This window comes from Rhinoderma darwinii, chromosome 12 (assembly GCF_050947455.1).
Source record: "Rhinoderma darwinii isolate aRhiDar2 chromosome 12, aRhiDar2.hap1, whole genome shotgun sequence".
NCBI classification, from domain to species: domain Eukaryota; kingdom Metazoa; phylum Chordata; class Amphibia; order Anura; family Rhinodermatidae; genus Rhinoderma; species Rhinoderma darwinii.
Window position 1 is genome coordinate 65,254,039 of NC_134698.1, and position 16,344 is coordinate 65,270,382.

Sequence of the window (16,344 nt, forward strand, 5' to 3'; positions counted from 1 at the left end):
TTTAATTGTCTCAATCGAAAAAACGTTCCATAAACCGCTCCAAAAAACGTGTGATACATAAAAAAAGAGGCTGAAAATCAGAGGCTGTTTTCCCTTGAAAACCGCTCCGTATTTTACAGCCGTTTTTAGTTTGCCGTGTGAACATAAGGGTTTCAGCAGCAAGACCATAGGGATTCCCGGACTACAATAATAATTTCATTATTTTACCTCCCCTTTTATCTGTCAGGAGGTTTAAAGGTCCTTTTTACACTGGCCAATTATCGGGTAAACGAGCGTAAACAGGGCAGCGATCAGCAGATGAACGAGCAAACATTCATTAGCTCGTACATTAGCTGATCGTATCCTTTTTAAAAGTGCAAAATATTAAGGTGGTTGGCAGCACATCTCCCTGTGTAAACAGGGAGATGTGCTGCCGCCATGATACAAATGTATGGGGACGAGCGATCGCAGTAACGACCGCTCGTCCCCATACATGGCTCCTTGTGACAGGAGCAAACAAGTGCCGAACAACAAGCGTTCTTGTTGATCGGCGCTCGTTGCACCGGACATAATGTGCTGGCGTAAAAGTACCTTAAATAGGCTCTGTCGCCACATTAGAAGTGGCCTATCTCCTACATAATGTGATCGGCGCTGTAATGTAGATTACAGCATTGTTTTTTTATTTAGAAAAACGATCAATTTTGACGGAGTTATGACCTATTTTAGATTTATTCTAATTACTTTCTTAATAGACAACTGGGCGTGTTTACTTTTTTGACCAAGTGGGCGTTGTAAAGAGAAGTGTATGACGCTGACCAATCCGCGTCATACACTTCTCTCCATTCATGTACTCCGACATCGTGATCTTGCGAGATCACGATGTGCTGTCACTTACTCACACATTAAATTTACTGAAGTGTCTTGAGAGTGAATGGACATCACTTCCAGCCAGGACGCGATGTCTATTCACAATCCCGACGCTTTGGTAACGTTTGTGTGGGACTTTACAGCACATCGAGATCACGCTGTGCTGTCATTTACAGCGTGCTCTCACGAGATCACGCTTGCTGTCATAAAGTCCCACACAAACATTACCGAAGTGTCGGGATTGTGAAGAGACATCTCGCCTTGGCTGGAAGCGATGTCCATTCACTCAAGACACTTGAAGTTAATGTGTGAGTAAGTGACAGCACATCGTAATCTCGCAAGATCACGATGTCTGAGTACATGAATGGTGAGAAGTGTATGACGCTGATTGGTCAGCGTCATACACTTCTCTTTACAACGCCCACTTGGTCAAAAAGTAAAAACACGCCCAGTTGTCTATTAAGAAAGTCATTAGCATAAATCTAAAATAGGTCATAACTCCGTCAAAATTGATAGTTTTTCTAAATAAAAAACACTGCTGTAATCTACATTACAGCGTCGATCACATCATGTACAATATAGGCCACTTATAACGTGGTGACAGAGCCTCTAAGTCCTACTATTGTCTTTGCAAAAAGACTGCAGATAGGCCACATTTACTTGTGGATGAAGTCTTACATATGGGCTAATGTATGTAGGAATCCATATCTCTCGAGCTGGGACTTATCAGTTGTATGAGACCAGAACACGTTTTCCAGGAACAGGAAGTCGAAGCGCTTGTTTGCCTACCACCTTCCTATCCCTTATATGTGAAAAAAATTGCATATCTCTTGGCCTGGTTCCTCCTTCCTTCAGTTTCTAAGGCCATGTTCACACGTTCAGGATTTGATGTGGATTCCGTACCTAAATCCTCATTCAATACACTAAAATTCAGCATCCAATGCAAGTGAATGGGGTAATTTATACCCCGTTTACGCGCTCCGGAAAAATTCTAGGCAGGTTTTTGTCTGCGCCGCGTAAAAGAAAAGGTCGGGACTCTGCCCAGATTCATACCAACCACATGGATGAACGCCATAGCAGCCACTATTGTATGTATGACCTTGTCTCCATATATTGTAATTGTATGATCGCAAATGGTAGATGGTAAATAGTGTTTGAGGTCTAAATAGTGTTTGAGGTTTGAGAGTTGGTGTTGACCGTGTTTGTGATGTTTGCTGTTCAATCTCAAGTTGCTGTATACAGGTTTGACGGCTGGTGGAGTCTGTTTCCAGTGTGACCTTTCTGAGGTGGTTGCCGATAACATTGAGTTGACTGTCAGAACATTTTCACGTCAGACAGTCCTTGTGGTGTCTGGCAGACAAGATGGAACTGGTAGAATCCGTGAGCGTCTCGACTCTTTCTGTTTCTCTATCAAAGCATTCCAGGATCTTCACTCCTTCTGTGGCTGCTCCATTTTCTCAAATGTTTTTAACATCTCTTACTACTTAGGCTGGGTTCACACAGAGTTTTTTGCAGGAGGAAAATCTGCCTCAAAATTTGGAATTTTGAGGCAGATTTTCCTCTGCCTGCACGCCGATTTTCACTTCGTTTTTCATGGCATTTTTCGCCCACGGCCATTGAGCACCGCGGGCATAAAATTCAGCGAAATACGCTTTCTCTGCCACCCGTTGATGTCAATGGGAGGTCAGAGGCGTAAACGCCCGAAAACAGGGCATGTCCTTTCTCTTTCCTGCGAGCCCATTTTTTTTTTTTTTTTTTTTTTTTTTTTTTCTGCTTGCGGGGAAAAAAACGTCTCCGCCTCCCATTGAAATCAATGGGAGGCATTCTCGGACGTTTTTTGGCGCGTTTTGCGGCACGGTTTCCGCGTCAAAAAAACTCAGTGTGAACTCCCCCTTACTATTTTACACCAACATTTTCAAATAAACATATTTACTCGTGTTACTACTTCTTTCCAGAGAGGCTGTGCACACTTTAGGTCCAATTAACAGAAGCAATGTGTTTTTGTTTTTTTTATTTATTTATTTATTTTTCCTGTCCTTGCCTTATAAGGGTATGTTCACACGCACGAATTACGGACGTAATTCGGGCGTTTTTGCCCCGAATTACGTCCGAAAAATGCGCCTCGATAGCGTTGACAAACCTCTGCCCATTGAAAGCAATGGGCTGACGTTTGTCTGTTCACACGAGGCGTAGTTTATGCGCCGCTGTCAAATGACGGCGCGTAAATAGACGCCCGCGTCAAAGAAGTGACCTGTCACTTCTTTGGGCGTAATTGGAGCCGTTATTCATTGACTCCAATGAAAAGCAGCGCCAATTACGTCCGTAATGGACGCGGCGTTCAAGCGCCTGCACATGCCGTTACGGCTGAAATTACGGGGATGTTTCCTCCTGAAAACATCCCCGTAATTTCAGCCGTTACGGACGCTGTCGTGTGAACATACCCTAATAGTTTTATTATTTATTATGCACCAACATATCCCGCATTGCTGTAGATTGTCCTGTTCGCAATCTTTGATACATTGGCCATGTAAATAGGAAGCCAATTGACTTATCGGTATGTTTTTGGAGAGTGGGAGTACTCCGAGAAAATCCATGTAAACTCCATGCAGATATTGCCTCATTCAACAAGACAATATCTGCAACAGAACAGCGTGTGCTGAAACAATGTGAACAATGTCTAGTGTCATTTTTTTGTAGCCAAATATTTGTCCTCTGTGCTGAGGAACTGGTCATTCTTGTCTAAAAGTCCACACCAAATAGGTTAGTCAGGGTCATTTTTCATCCTAGATAAAGTATGTAGGTATGCGGCTAAAGCCTACCAACTTGCCCATACAGCTAGTAAAGAACATATAGGCCAGTAAGCCATACGTTCATGGTAACATTACAGTCCATTTTGAGGCCGTACATCTGGTCTGATAGCATTTAAAGGCTATGGAAACCTTTTGAATATATATATATATATTTGTTTATTTTTATTTTTTTTGTAAAACAATATAGTCAGGTGTTTAGTGCAACTTTGTAATTTTTGTTTTTATGTGTCCTGGATACATGGATTCTGGTTTTAGCGCAAGCTTCAATCAGGTCAGCGGGACTGGCGGCTTCGGTGACGGCGGGTCCTGCTTGTTTCTGACACGCACGATCCAGCTGTTCTACATCACATCTAAGTTATGTAGGAAAATATCACTCCATGAAGTGCCATTCTTCCCATCACATCAGACAATTTGTGACGGCCGGACCCTCCATGCACATACTAATGAGCGCTAGAAAAACTTATTTCTTATAGCTGCCGGCAATGTAGGGGGAGGCGAGTGGGAAGATGTTTCATTGGCTGTGGGAGCCAGTCAGCAAGCCCAACGTGTATGACTAGATTTGCATAAATGTAGATAACCTACTAGCCAGCCATATGCCTAGAAATGTGATACCAGTGCATAATAAAATTTTTATACTTTTTCAATGAATATATAAAAATATTGTTATTGCCGTATCTCCCTCAAACAACCTCTGCTTGGTGTCATTGAATGGAAACTTTCATGTTGACATTCATATTTAGTCCTACTTTCACACAGTCTGGGTGGCCATACACATTAGATGAATGTCGGCCAACACCACCATTTTTCGGCGGGACCTGCCGATGATGTATTTAGCGGTGTCCCAGTTCTCCCCCCGACATCTGAGAAGGATCGGGCTGTTGGATTTCAACATGCCTGATTCTTTTGTTTGTAAGGAAATCGGCCAATTTCAGAGCTGTCTGGCCGCGGCTTACTCCCTTCTCCCTATTGAGAACACATGCACGCTCGGCTGAGAGTATGTGTATGGGGCAACCCCCACGTATACGTTGAATGGATGTCTGTGTTGGAGTCCATAGAGTGGCATCTGTCACCCATAGGCTTCCACATGGTCTGCTGTGCTATTCCATACCTCAAAAGAAATGTATCCCCAGCGCATACCGCCCGACGTAGGCCAAAAGAACACGCTTTTGTTATACAGTCAGTATAATGGAAGCCGATGGGTACGTTTTGACGTGTCGTTTGCTGATGTATATTGTGCAGAAGAATCCAAATGTGAAAAGACACGGTTTGTTCTTGAGCAATGAGTGGATTTTACGGTGTCTAAAATACTACAGGGCCAATGTAAAAAAAATAAAAATATTTCTTTATTTTCAGACACCCGTGTGAACCTTGTCACTAAGCTGTGAAGAGTAGAAAGACGTGGTGGGTAAGTGAACAATGCGGAGTGGTCTAGTAGCACTTTTCTCACCCTTTCATATAGAATGTCATGGCTCGTAGCAGATGTTTTGTATCAATGTGTTAGGCACTTCATCTCTTACCATATTATGGCCGCTAATGAGATTTACCAAGGAATAAATGCATTATTTTTAATTAACTAACCCTAAAACAAAGCTCCCTCACATAGAGACCGTGAATACCATCACTTAGACATATATTTATTTGTGAAAATTCCCATGTCTTGACATCATTTAAAACTTCACAGCTTTTGGTATTGAATATGCAGTGAGTGCAAGCTATTGTTCGGAGTTGTCAGCGCTATGCAGTTAGCCTCTCCACACCCGAGTTCTTCATTGTGGTTTCCAGTGGAGCATTGAACATCTACATTCACAAAGAAACCGAACGATAAAACATTTTAGATAGTTTTCAAAGGCTACATCCAGATGACTGTTTGTATTTTGTGGCCCGTAAACAACGGATCCGCAAACCCAGACGGCGTTCGGATGGCTTTCATGTGCTGCACATCCCCAAAGACTTGAATAGGCAAGACCAAACCGCAAACATGGACAGGAATAGGACCTGCTCTGAGCTTTGTGGCCCAGTCCCACGGCCTCCGCACGGAACTGTGAGAAACACTGTAGTGTGCATGGAGCTGTAGAAATGAATAGGTTTGTGTGCCATCCGTTTAAACAAAACGCATGGCACGCTGACAAAAACAACGGTCGTGTGCATCTAGCCTTGAACTCGGGTTAGCTAAAACGGTTCAAATATATTAAAACTGTATTATGAGCAGTTACAGAATATGAAAGGAATAGCTGCAGATAATGTCCCTGCATAGTGCAGGAAAATCCAATTCCCACTACTGCCCCAAAGACGCTATTGGCAGAGTACAGGAGCTGTTTTTTAAGTTACTATGCAAGCAGTGCAGTCTGAAAACAGGCGGCCATAATGGCTCCCATATTGTACTCCTGGCAGGACATGTATTCTCCCTCTGCCCTGAAGACTTACTATTGCTCCCGCTTGTAAAGATGAGATTTTTAGGATAACGCGGCGAAACTGCTAAACATATTTTTATATAATATATATATATATATATATATATATATATATATATCTCTATCCCAAGATGTGCCCCCATTCAGGCTCAATAGGGTTAAATTATTTCAGATCAATCTATTAATCCATCATCCCTATACATTCGAGGATACATTGCTGGAATCAGAACATACTGCCATTGGTCTAAATTATCGTGTTTTCATCATAGACTGACTGCGACCAGCAGACGTTTCCTTGCATCTTAGACTACATGCACACTGTACGGAATTTGATGCGTAAAATCTGCATCAATGCCGCCGATAAATACAGATATTCCGCGGTTAAAAATCCGTCCTTAACCCTTTCAGAACCAGTCTAATTGTCGTTTTTAGGCTGAGTTCGCGCGGGGCGGATACGCTGCGTGAAAGCATGCCCTGTGCGCCGCAGGGAATTCCGGACTAGAAACCGCACCAAACTGGTGCCGTTTTTTGCCTGGAATATCCGCGGCGGAAAACTGAACCGAGGTGCTAGCAGGCTGACCTCCTGGGATGATATTTCATCCCAGGAAACCGCTGTGATTGGCTGCTGCGGTCACATGGGATGACACTTCATCCCAGGAGGCCGGTCTGGAGGAAGAGACCCAGACTTCTGGGTAAGTATAAGGTTGGGGTTTTTTTCTGAGTTGCGTTTTTTGCAGCAGAGTTTCTGGGAAACTATTTGTTGCGGGATTTACCTCCCCATTGAATTCAATGGGGAAAAGTTGCAACAAATAAGCAGCATTTACGCAAATACAATTGACAAGCTACGGAATAAAATTCCGCATCGCAGGTCAATTTCTGAGTTTTTTTTCGCTCAGTATTTTCAGTGTGTGGTTGAAATTTGTTTTATCTCATCCACTTTGCTGCTAGTGTATGTGCTGTGGATTTTCCGCAACAAGTTCCGTTGTGGAAAATCCACAGTATTTACGCAACGTGTGAACTGACCCTTCTGCTTTATGACTCTTTGAAGTAAAAGTTTTAAAGAAGCAAATGATTATTTTTTTTTTTTTTTTTTTTGCATCGCCATACTCCCCGTAACCGTTTAAAATATCTCTGTGTACAGAGCTGTGTGAGGCGTCTTTTTGTATGTGGAATGATGCCGTTTTTATTATTAATTTGATTAAAATGTGATCGAAATTCCAGACTTTTTTATTTTTTTGGGGGGTTTGAAGTGACAAACTGATTCGGCTATCTTGACACGCCCAAACCCAGGCCGCCGCCGCTGCGGCATTATAATTTTGGGCATTTTCGGATGATGGGATACCTAGTATGTTTTATTTTTATATGTGATCTAGGGAAAGGGGGGCGTTTTTAAATGTGTTTTTTTTTTTTTTTTAAAAAAGAATATATTTTTAAACCTTGAACTTGCGATCATTAGATCGTTTATACCATATACTGCAATATCACAATATTGCAGTCTATAGAAAAATTGGTGCATTGCTATTGAGACCAACAACACAGGCAGGTCTCCATACCAATCTTCCTAGTTGCTAGAGGAACTCACCGGCTCCCGCAATCTTGCCACGCGGGAGCTAGTGACTGGCCACAAAAAGTGAAAACCCCTCCGATGTGACCACCGGCATCTGAGGGGTTAAATGCTCGCGATCAGAGATGTTTGTAACGCAGCAGAGACCCGGCGGCGATGGTGCCTGCTCTGCCTCTGAGCGGGCGCGATGTTTAAATACCCTTTTTGGATGTTCACAGATTAGTGACGTAGAAGGATTAATATTGTGGGTTTTCTAATGCGTTTTATGTGTGGATTTTACATTTTGATGTGGAAACGTTTGCAGATTTTTCTCTGGATTTTGGTGTTTTTTTTTGTAAACTCGTCCAATACAATTCTGAGATGGAAACGCAAGATAAATTGACATGCCGCATATTTTCATTTACGCGCGGATAAATTCTGCAACATGTGGAGAAGATTCCTTGAAAATGCAGGAAAATCCGCACATAATATGCACTGTGTTCATGCAGCCTTCAGGCCATGTTCACACGGCACAGATTTATAGTCCAATCCGTAGTGGATTTACTAGATGATCTGCAGATAAAAATTTAATTTAAGCCGAGATTTGGCCATCTCATCCGCAAGAGTATTTGCTCCATTGTATTAGATGCCGCTAATCTACAGCTTTTCAGTGCCGAATCTGTGGCGATCACGAACATGCTATTCATTTTAAAATCCGCAGCGTGTTCATTACTCCGAGGATATTTTCCGGAGCATGTGAATGGGGTGTTAAGTACCTTTTTCACATGCATTGCCTATCAGGATTTATTCGCGCCTAAATCCTGACAGAATGGCCTTTAGAACCTGTAGCAAAAGATTGCGCATTTTGATTGGTTGATTACCTGACAACAGAATAATGAGCATTATTCCATGCGCTCCCTGTTGTGCATGAGGTTCGGTTTCCAACAGGGGTTAAATGTCTGGGGGGATTTATCGGCTTTTGGCGCTGGTGGTTCTTGATAAGTCTTTTCCTGTGCTAATGCAGAACACTGCTGGGACCCCCCCCCCCCTCGCTGCAGCGGATCGCTGACGAAATGTCGGGTCTGGTTAGCATTTCAGGTTTGCTTGTTAAAGGCTTGTTCCCCTTTTGAAGTTTACGTTGACCTAGGCATGCTTTTAATTGTATCAACTGTAACATTCAGTCTGTTTGAAGAGCTCCTGTTGTAAAAATAAATGACCCCTCCACACAAGACATGGTTTCCATAGGGAACTTCTAGGAAAAAGAAAATGAACTAGTTTAGGCATGGCAGTGATCACTGATCCTCTCCTGTTGAGTCCTCTCCTCCCTATACATTTCTTTTAAAAGGTAACTAAACATTTAGAAAACTTATGACATGTCAGTAATATGTGAGTGCTTGGTTCTCCACCAATCTCTAAAACAGGTGAGCGCTGAGCCACTTAGTTTCTGATTGGCTTGTCTCGGAAAGCCGATGTAACGGTTTTTGGGCCCATAGACTTTCTATCGAGTCCATACGCAGTTACATCGGTTTTCTGGAAAAAGCCGATCAGAAACCAAGCGGCTCACCCGAGCGCTTCTGCCGCTTTGATTTAGCGATTGGTGGGGGTCTCAGTGCTCGGACTCAACCAATGCCCTAATTGTTACCTTTTTAAAAGGGAGGAGGGCACTCAAACAGGAGAGGATCAGTGCCATGCCTAAACTAGTCTGGGTTTTTTTTTGTTTTTTTTTTTCTCCAGTAGTTTTCCTCCAAATGAGTCTTAAAAGCACCGCCCCCCCCCCCCCCCCAATATCCAAAAATTGCATAGAAATATTAAATCTCAAGTTATCCCCTTGTGCAAATTCTTTTTTTAGGCTAAGGCTACGCAGCAACTTTAGTCGTGCGGCATGAAGATCCAAAGCAGATATCGCATATATGAAGATCGCAATGCCGCATCGCAAGTAATGATTGTGAATTTGGTTGCAATACAACATGTGACTTATGACGACCGTGGCACAAAAGTTACAAAAAAGTCTAAATCTGATGAATTTTTGTTTGCAAGTCACACGCGAATTAGCTTGTAAAGACCTAAATGTAGGTCGCGTGCAACTGCGACTCATTTGTAACATGGGAATGAGTTGTGTGTTTTTTTTACTTTTTTTTGGTTGTCTTTTAGATGTAGCAATGTCTAAATCACATGTGACTCGCAGACCAAACCACCCTAAAATAGTCGTGTAACAAAAATTTGCAGACAAATCCAGCACACTTCTTTTTTTTTTTTTTTGGGGTCGTGCGTCTTGATGTCCCATAACCAAAGTCACCGTGTAGCTCTAGCCTTATGTTTAACTGTTTATGAGCAACCTTGGTCTCCTCTGCAAGGAATAGATGCTAGCGGACAACCCATAATGGCCGTCATTACATTGCCAATGTGAGTTGTCACTCCGCTTTTCCCAGACCCCAAATAACCTATAAATCTGCAATATTATTATGCAGTTACGTTTCTTCCCAGGACCTGTAGTTTCTTATAACATGTCTGTTTTAGTAAAACACGTGCTTTTTCAGAACTCTGCTTAGAACTCTGCATTCTGCTGTTCCTCAGTTATTCCTCTTGGAAATGTATGAATAATTTGATGCTTTGTCTAGTGGATGACCACTGTGCTATTTCCCCCGAAAAAATAATTTGATATATAATATACCGCACACTGCGAACACTAATGTCACCTAAGCCACTAAATATGCATTACTGCTAAACCTACTTACAATAGGGAGGTTCTTAGTGCACGTTTTGATCAATTTGTGTGGGCCCACCTGCCACGACAAGGCGTCCTCTATAGGTGGGAACCCATGCTGTGCATACACCCAGAACTGGGACTAAGCCTACATATATCTGGGGATGGTAGGAACCAGCATTAAACTACTTAAAATCACCCAGGGCAGAATGGGAGGAGTGCAAGAACAAAAATGGAGGCCGTCACTAACCCCACATATATGGATCACATAAACACAAGTATGAACCGCACATTCCAACAAAATAGAATCTCCCAATTGTAAGTAGATTTAGCAGCAATTCATATTTATTTATATTTAGTGGCTTAGGTAGCATTAGTGTTCGCAGTGTGCGGTCGCCATTTTCTTGTGTGCTGTATAAATTTGCAGTTACAGGCGTTCTTGCACCTGTATACACGTTTTGTTTCATTTTGTTGGAATGTGCTGTTCAAACTTTTTTTTTTGTGTGTATGTGTGTATGTATATATATATATATATATATATATATATATATATATTAGTTTATCTTTCTATCACAGACATTTATACATAGAACTGGATAGTAAAACAGTATGCAGTAAGCTCCCTCTAGTGGTGGTTACACACGGTCAAAAATGTTATGTAACTGCGTCTGATTTGAGGCTCTGTGTAAGGGTATGTTCACACGGCCTATTTACGGACGTAATTCGGGCGGTTTTGCCCCGAATTACGCCCGAAAATAGCGCCTCAATAGCGCTGACAAACATCTGCCCATTGAAAGCTGTCAAATGACGGCGCGTAAATAGACGCCCGCGTCAAAGAAGTGACCTGTCACTTCTTTGGCCGTAATTGGAGCCGTTCTTCATTCACTCCAATGAATAGCAGCGCCAATTACGGCCGTAATTGACGCGGCGTTCAAGCGCCTGCACATGCCGGTACGGCTGAAATTACGGGGATGTTTTCAGGCTGAAACATCCCCGTAATTTCAGCCGTAACGGACGCCCTCGTGTGAACATGCCCTAAGAGAAACAGAGCTCCGGCTGTTATAAAGATATATTCAGAAATGGGTCAGCACAAAATGTTGGACCTAAAATAACAGAATGTGAAGAAGACCTTCACTTCAAGGTTTTGAGAAATGTTTCAATAATAAAGTCAAGCTACCATAGGAGAAACTTTATATGGATCTGCTTTAATATTTGCATCATACTCTCATCCTATTTGGGAATTCTACTTTTACTTGTCTGGTTCTTTTTTCCTTTTGGAGGGCATAATTGTTGATGTCTATCTAAGAATTCAGATTACAGATGCATCTGGATTAAGCGGATTAGTGAGAATAGACATACATAACAGTTTTATTGCACTTGGCACCCAAAATGCAGCAATGATTGGCAATTATATGCTGCGTAAAGCCTGTGTCATACGGGCGTCGCGCATTATTAACATCCTGTTTGCAATAGCCTTTTCTCCTTTTGCGTAATTTCTATTATTCTGCTAGTATTTTTTATTAATGTAGCTGCTCTAGCCCATGGGGTTACTGGGATAGAGCGATGTCATATAGGTAGGTTACTATAGCAACCAGCACCACATATCTTTCGGTCATTATGACCCCCCCTCCCCCTCTCAGGTTTTGCATCCGAAGCAAGTATAGTGTATATAGCTGAAGCACTATTCTCTTATAATAAATATAGGATATCATTTTTCCACACCGCTAGGAGTCTAAAAGAGTGATCTCTTCCTGAGTCCTTACTGCATGACTGATTTTTTTATTTTTAACATTTTTTTTTTCTAGCTTTTTTTAATTTTCCAGTTAAACATTTAAATTTAGAGACTGGTTCCTCCGAAACCTCCCCTAGACTTCCGTAATCTGTAAATTTCTTGCAGACGCTGATTCTCACTTGCATTAAGCCCGCTAATGGCCCGTGCGCTGCACGATGATGCATAGAGAGGACCACTAATCTCAGCGATACAATGGAGAGGACTCCTAAGATTCCTCATCCGTATGCAGCGTGCGACCCTTCCAGCGGGGGACTGCAAACGAGTGGAAGGATAAAAATTGCAGTTGGCGAATCAGTCTTTTTAAGCAATTTACGGATTACTGTCGTTTTTGAGGGAGGGGGGGGGGGGGTTTCTAAGGTGACTGATTCCCTTTAAGGCAGTGTCTGATCTATGGCAGCCTACCATCATGAGCCACAGGGAGGGGAGGAAAGAGCAGGGACTATCATTTCTATGAAGCTGGGGTTACCCTGTGACAATGTAATGGCAGCTAAAGCGGTAGCGGCAATGACTACTCTTGGAAAGAGGAGGTTTGTGTATAACTGGCTGAGCGGGAGAGAACACCGCATGCCGCTGTAGAACATGAAGGGTTCCCATTTTCCCTTTCAGCAAAAGTTGTGTTATAAAGAAACTCCATCTGAGGGACATTGGGGTGAGATTTATCAAAACTAGTGTAAGGTAAATGTGGTGGAGCTGCAAATGGCAACCAGTCAGATTCCTTCCATCCTTTTATATCTTTCTATATCGCGTCCCAGATTACTAAAGATTTGTCCCTCACATACTAGCGTTAGCAATTTTTGTCACTCCAGCTGTTGCAAAACCACAACTCCCAGCATGCCCTGACAGCCAAAAGCTTTATTCCTGCCAAAAGCTGTCAAAGCATGCTGGGAATCTACGCTAATAGAATAGTAGAGATAACAATAAGCGGTTGGCGGGGAGGGGGTGGATCTTTACAGAACAATCCCCAAACATTGTATGATTTTTACCTATTTTAAACCCGGATCACATCTGCGTCGGAGGCTCCATTAAGAGCCTCTGTCACAGATCCGGCCGAAAATACGGGAAATCATACCGCAGCATGCAGTGCTATTGTTTCCAGGGAAACCACAGACACCCTGTTGGAAGCCTGACGGACCCATTAAAAACAATGGGTTCCATTGGGCGCTGATGTCTGTTGTACAACGGTTCTGACGCTTCCAGTATTTTCGTTCTGCTTCTTTGACTGAGCAGAACAATGGAAAGACAGATGCGGATGTGAATGAGGCCTTAGGCCTTATTTAGACATATTTCACGTCCGTGTGCTGTCCGTTTTAAATAACGGTCAGCACGCTGACAATGCAATTCAATGGGGCTATTCACACATCAGTGTCTTATCACGGAGCGTGTGTCTGTTGCGTGAAATATACTGCATGTCCTATCCTGCTCTTCTTTTTCTTCTTTTTTCGGATCAGACTCTCCCATTTAAGTCTCTGGGTACATGAATAAAATGGACCGCACACGGGCGAAATCCGTGCTTGGTCTGTTTTTCACACATCCGTTGCTAAAGAAATGCAGAGAAAAACTGCAAAGTAAAACCAGGAAGTGCTCGCGCCGACCAGAAAAACGGATGACGCATGGAAACCACACGGACAATCATATGCATGAAAAATGGCACGCTTTGTGTGAATAAGGCCTACATGATGGAGATCGTGGTGTCAACCAATTTGGCCAGCGTTCCACCTCCCACAGAGGGCATCTTCAAGCTTTTCCAGATTACAGAATTCCTGCTCCTTTATCATAGCATAAGTTAGCAGATTTGATTTTCGGGATACTATGAAAGCCGTAATGTTAGACACTTGTTTTTCCCCCAGAAATGGTGATGAGTCTAAATATTACAATTCCTGACCGTTTGACAATCAGGGACGTATTTCATGTGAAATTCTGATCTTTACCAGCAATGTATTATATTCCATCCTGTTTATAATTGACGCTGTGTTTTTTTTAGTTTAGCAAATGTTTTTTCAGTAGAAAAGTGTCTAATCCTGGATGTATGGAAGAGAGATCTGTGAATACCTGTGTCCGGTATGTGAACTGCGAGACGAGAGCTTTTATATAGTGGTGACAGAATGTACCTCGGCTCTATGGAGAAGAATGTAAACATTCCCATGCATACGTAAAATTAAAAAATATCCCATGTCCTTCTAAGAGCATTGCTAGCTTCCCAGTAATCGCCAGTGTAAACGCCATGTCCATATTAAGAGGGAACGCCGGGTTACTATGGATTTTGTTACTAATCATTGAAGTGTGAGCCTCTGAAAAAATGAATTGTTTTGAGTTGGGCTTATATTGAGTTTTCTGAGGCATGAATTCAAGTCACATGTTTCTCTGAAATCCGCACAGGCTTACTAAATAACTCAAGGCCTTAAATAGCTAAACCAGGAGGACGCCATACAACAGAAAAAACAGCCACTCCTCTTCTGAAATTATGTATGTAAGGCGTCATACACGTCTAGTTGTATGGAGACCTAATACGACTGTGTGCAGGAGGCCTTACCAAGTCACGCCAGTGGCATAGACCACCATATCATGCTTGCAGCTAGATTAGTAATTTGCAAGTCTTGGAAATGTTTACATGTAATAATAAAAAAAAGCAATAAAAACACATTCTCCTTATACGTAATGAGGACTTAGAACACCACAAAGTCATAAAAGGGGTTGTCCGGGCACGGGGTTGTTTTTCATACTGATGACCTGGCCACAGAATAGGTCCTCAGTATATGATCGGTGGGGGTCTGACACCCGGACCCTGCACCGATCAGCTGTTCCGGCTGCCTCCGGGCATTGGTTGTTATGCAGCGGTCGTGTCTTAAGCAGATGACTCCGTACACTGTATAGCGGCCGTATTGCAGTCCATTCACTTCAATAGGAGCAGCATTGCAGCACGGCCGCTATACTGTGACCGGGGCCTTCTGCTTCTGGCATGGACAGCCGGAACATCTTATTGGTGCAGAGTTCCAGGTGTCGGATCCACACCGATCATATACTGATGACCTATACTGTGGATAGGACATCAGTGTGGAAAACTGCCCTGTACCCGGACAACCCCTTTAATGTAATTATTGAAATGTTGGGAATTGTGCAAAGTTGTATGGAGCTGCAATATTTGCAATAAGTTTTCTGCTAGAATTCGATAGAAAAAAAAATTGCTGTAATGGATGTTATTCTAGGGAAGAAAATCTTTGTAAGGCTGAATTCGCATTGCGGAAACCGTAGTGTGTATTTAGGGTATCCGTAGGGAAAAGCTCATATAGCACATACATCAAACATATCGATAGGCCCCCATTCACCTAGTTTCTTTTTGGCCTCCGTCAGGCTGGCTTACATCAGTGTACATACCCCCCCCCCCAGTACAACTTTACAGACTTTTATTTATTTATTTTTTGTTGTATTTTTTTTTAAAACATGGGAGCTTATGAGCAACGGATGCCACTGTATGCCTACACAGTGGCATTAGTCGGGGAAATACTTTCGACGATACCTCCGCTATGCAGTGTGAATAGACCCTAATACTGTATCATACAGAGGTATAGTACCATGCAGTGGCATGTGCACGAGCCCCTAGACAGAATTGGATTCAAAAATATTTACTCCATATTTGATTTTTTTTTTGCCATTTAGTGATCTGTAGTAGTTACAAATGATAGCGTCCGAGTGTCTAGAAGGGTTACGTCATTGCTCATGTGCTTGCTGTGATACAATCTTAAATATGTGCATGTGTTTGTGGTGCAATCAACCCTGTCAGATGATATTCTGAGAAAAACCCTGTAAAAGAACAAAAAAATAAAAGTTTGAGCCCGCTCACTACTACTTCACACGGAATATATATACACTGAAACATCAGCCTTTGAATTCAACCATTTCTTTTTTTTAAGTATATATCCAAATTGTTTTTGTTTTTTGTAGTGTTGATGGACAAAATAGCTTTTTAATTCCGCAGCGTAAAAATACGCCCTTTATGAACTGCAAAGTGTATTTCCCATTGAAATCAATAGGAAGCTGTTTGCAGGCGTATTTGAGCGGAATATGAGCATTTTATGCTCTGAAATACGCCTGAACATGGCCTAAGGGTAATGCTATACAGTGCATAGTGGTTGTTTCGTGGTCTAAGGGTGTATTCAGACGTTGCAGTTGAAACCACATTAACAAATATGAATGTGATTTTTACAGGTGAGACACATTTAGGGCTTATTTAGACGAACGTG

At 42.3% G+C, this 16,344-nt stretch overlaps 1 protein-coding gene across 3 annotated transcripts in view; it reads left to right on the top strand.

Moving 5' to 3' along the window:
- Positions 1–16,344, top strand: part of DAAM1 (dishevelled associated activator of morphogenesis 1) — a 165,972-nt gene that overhangs the window by 46,828 nt on the left and 102,800 nt on the right. For 2 of the 3 annotated variants that reach the window (XM_075843565.1, XM_075843568.1), the window contains exon 2: positions 5,010–5,061. The exons of the other annotated variant lie outside the window; for it this stretch is intronic. The gene's annotated coding sequence lies outside the window, so the exon portion shown is untranslated. The remainder of the gene's footprint in view (positions 1–5,009; positions 5,062–16,344) is intronic. 3 annotated transcript variants of the gene reach the window in all.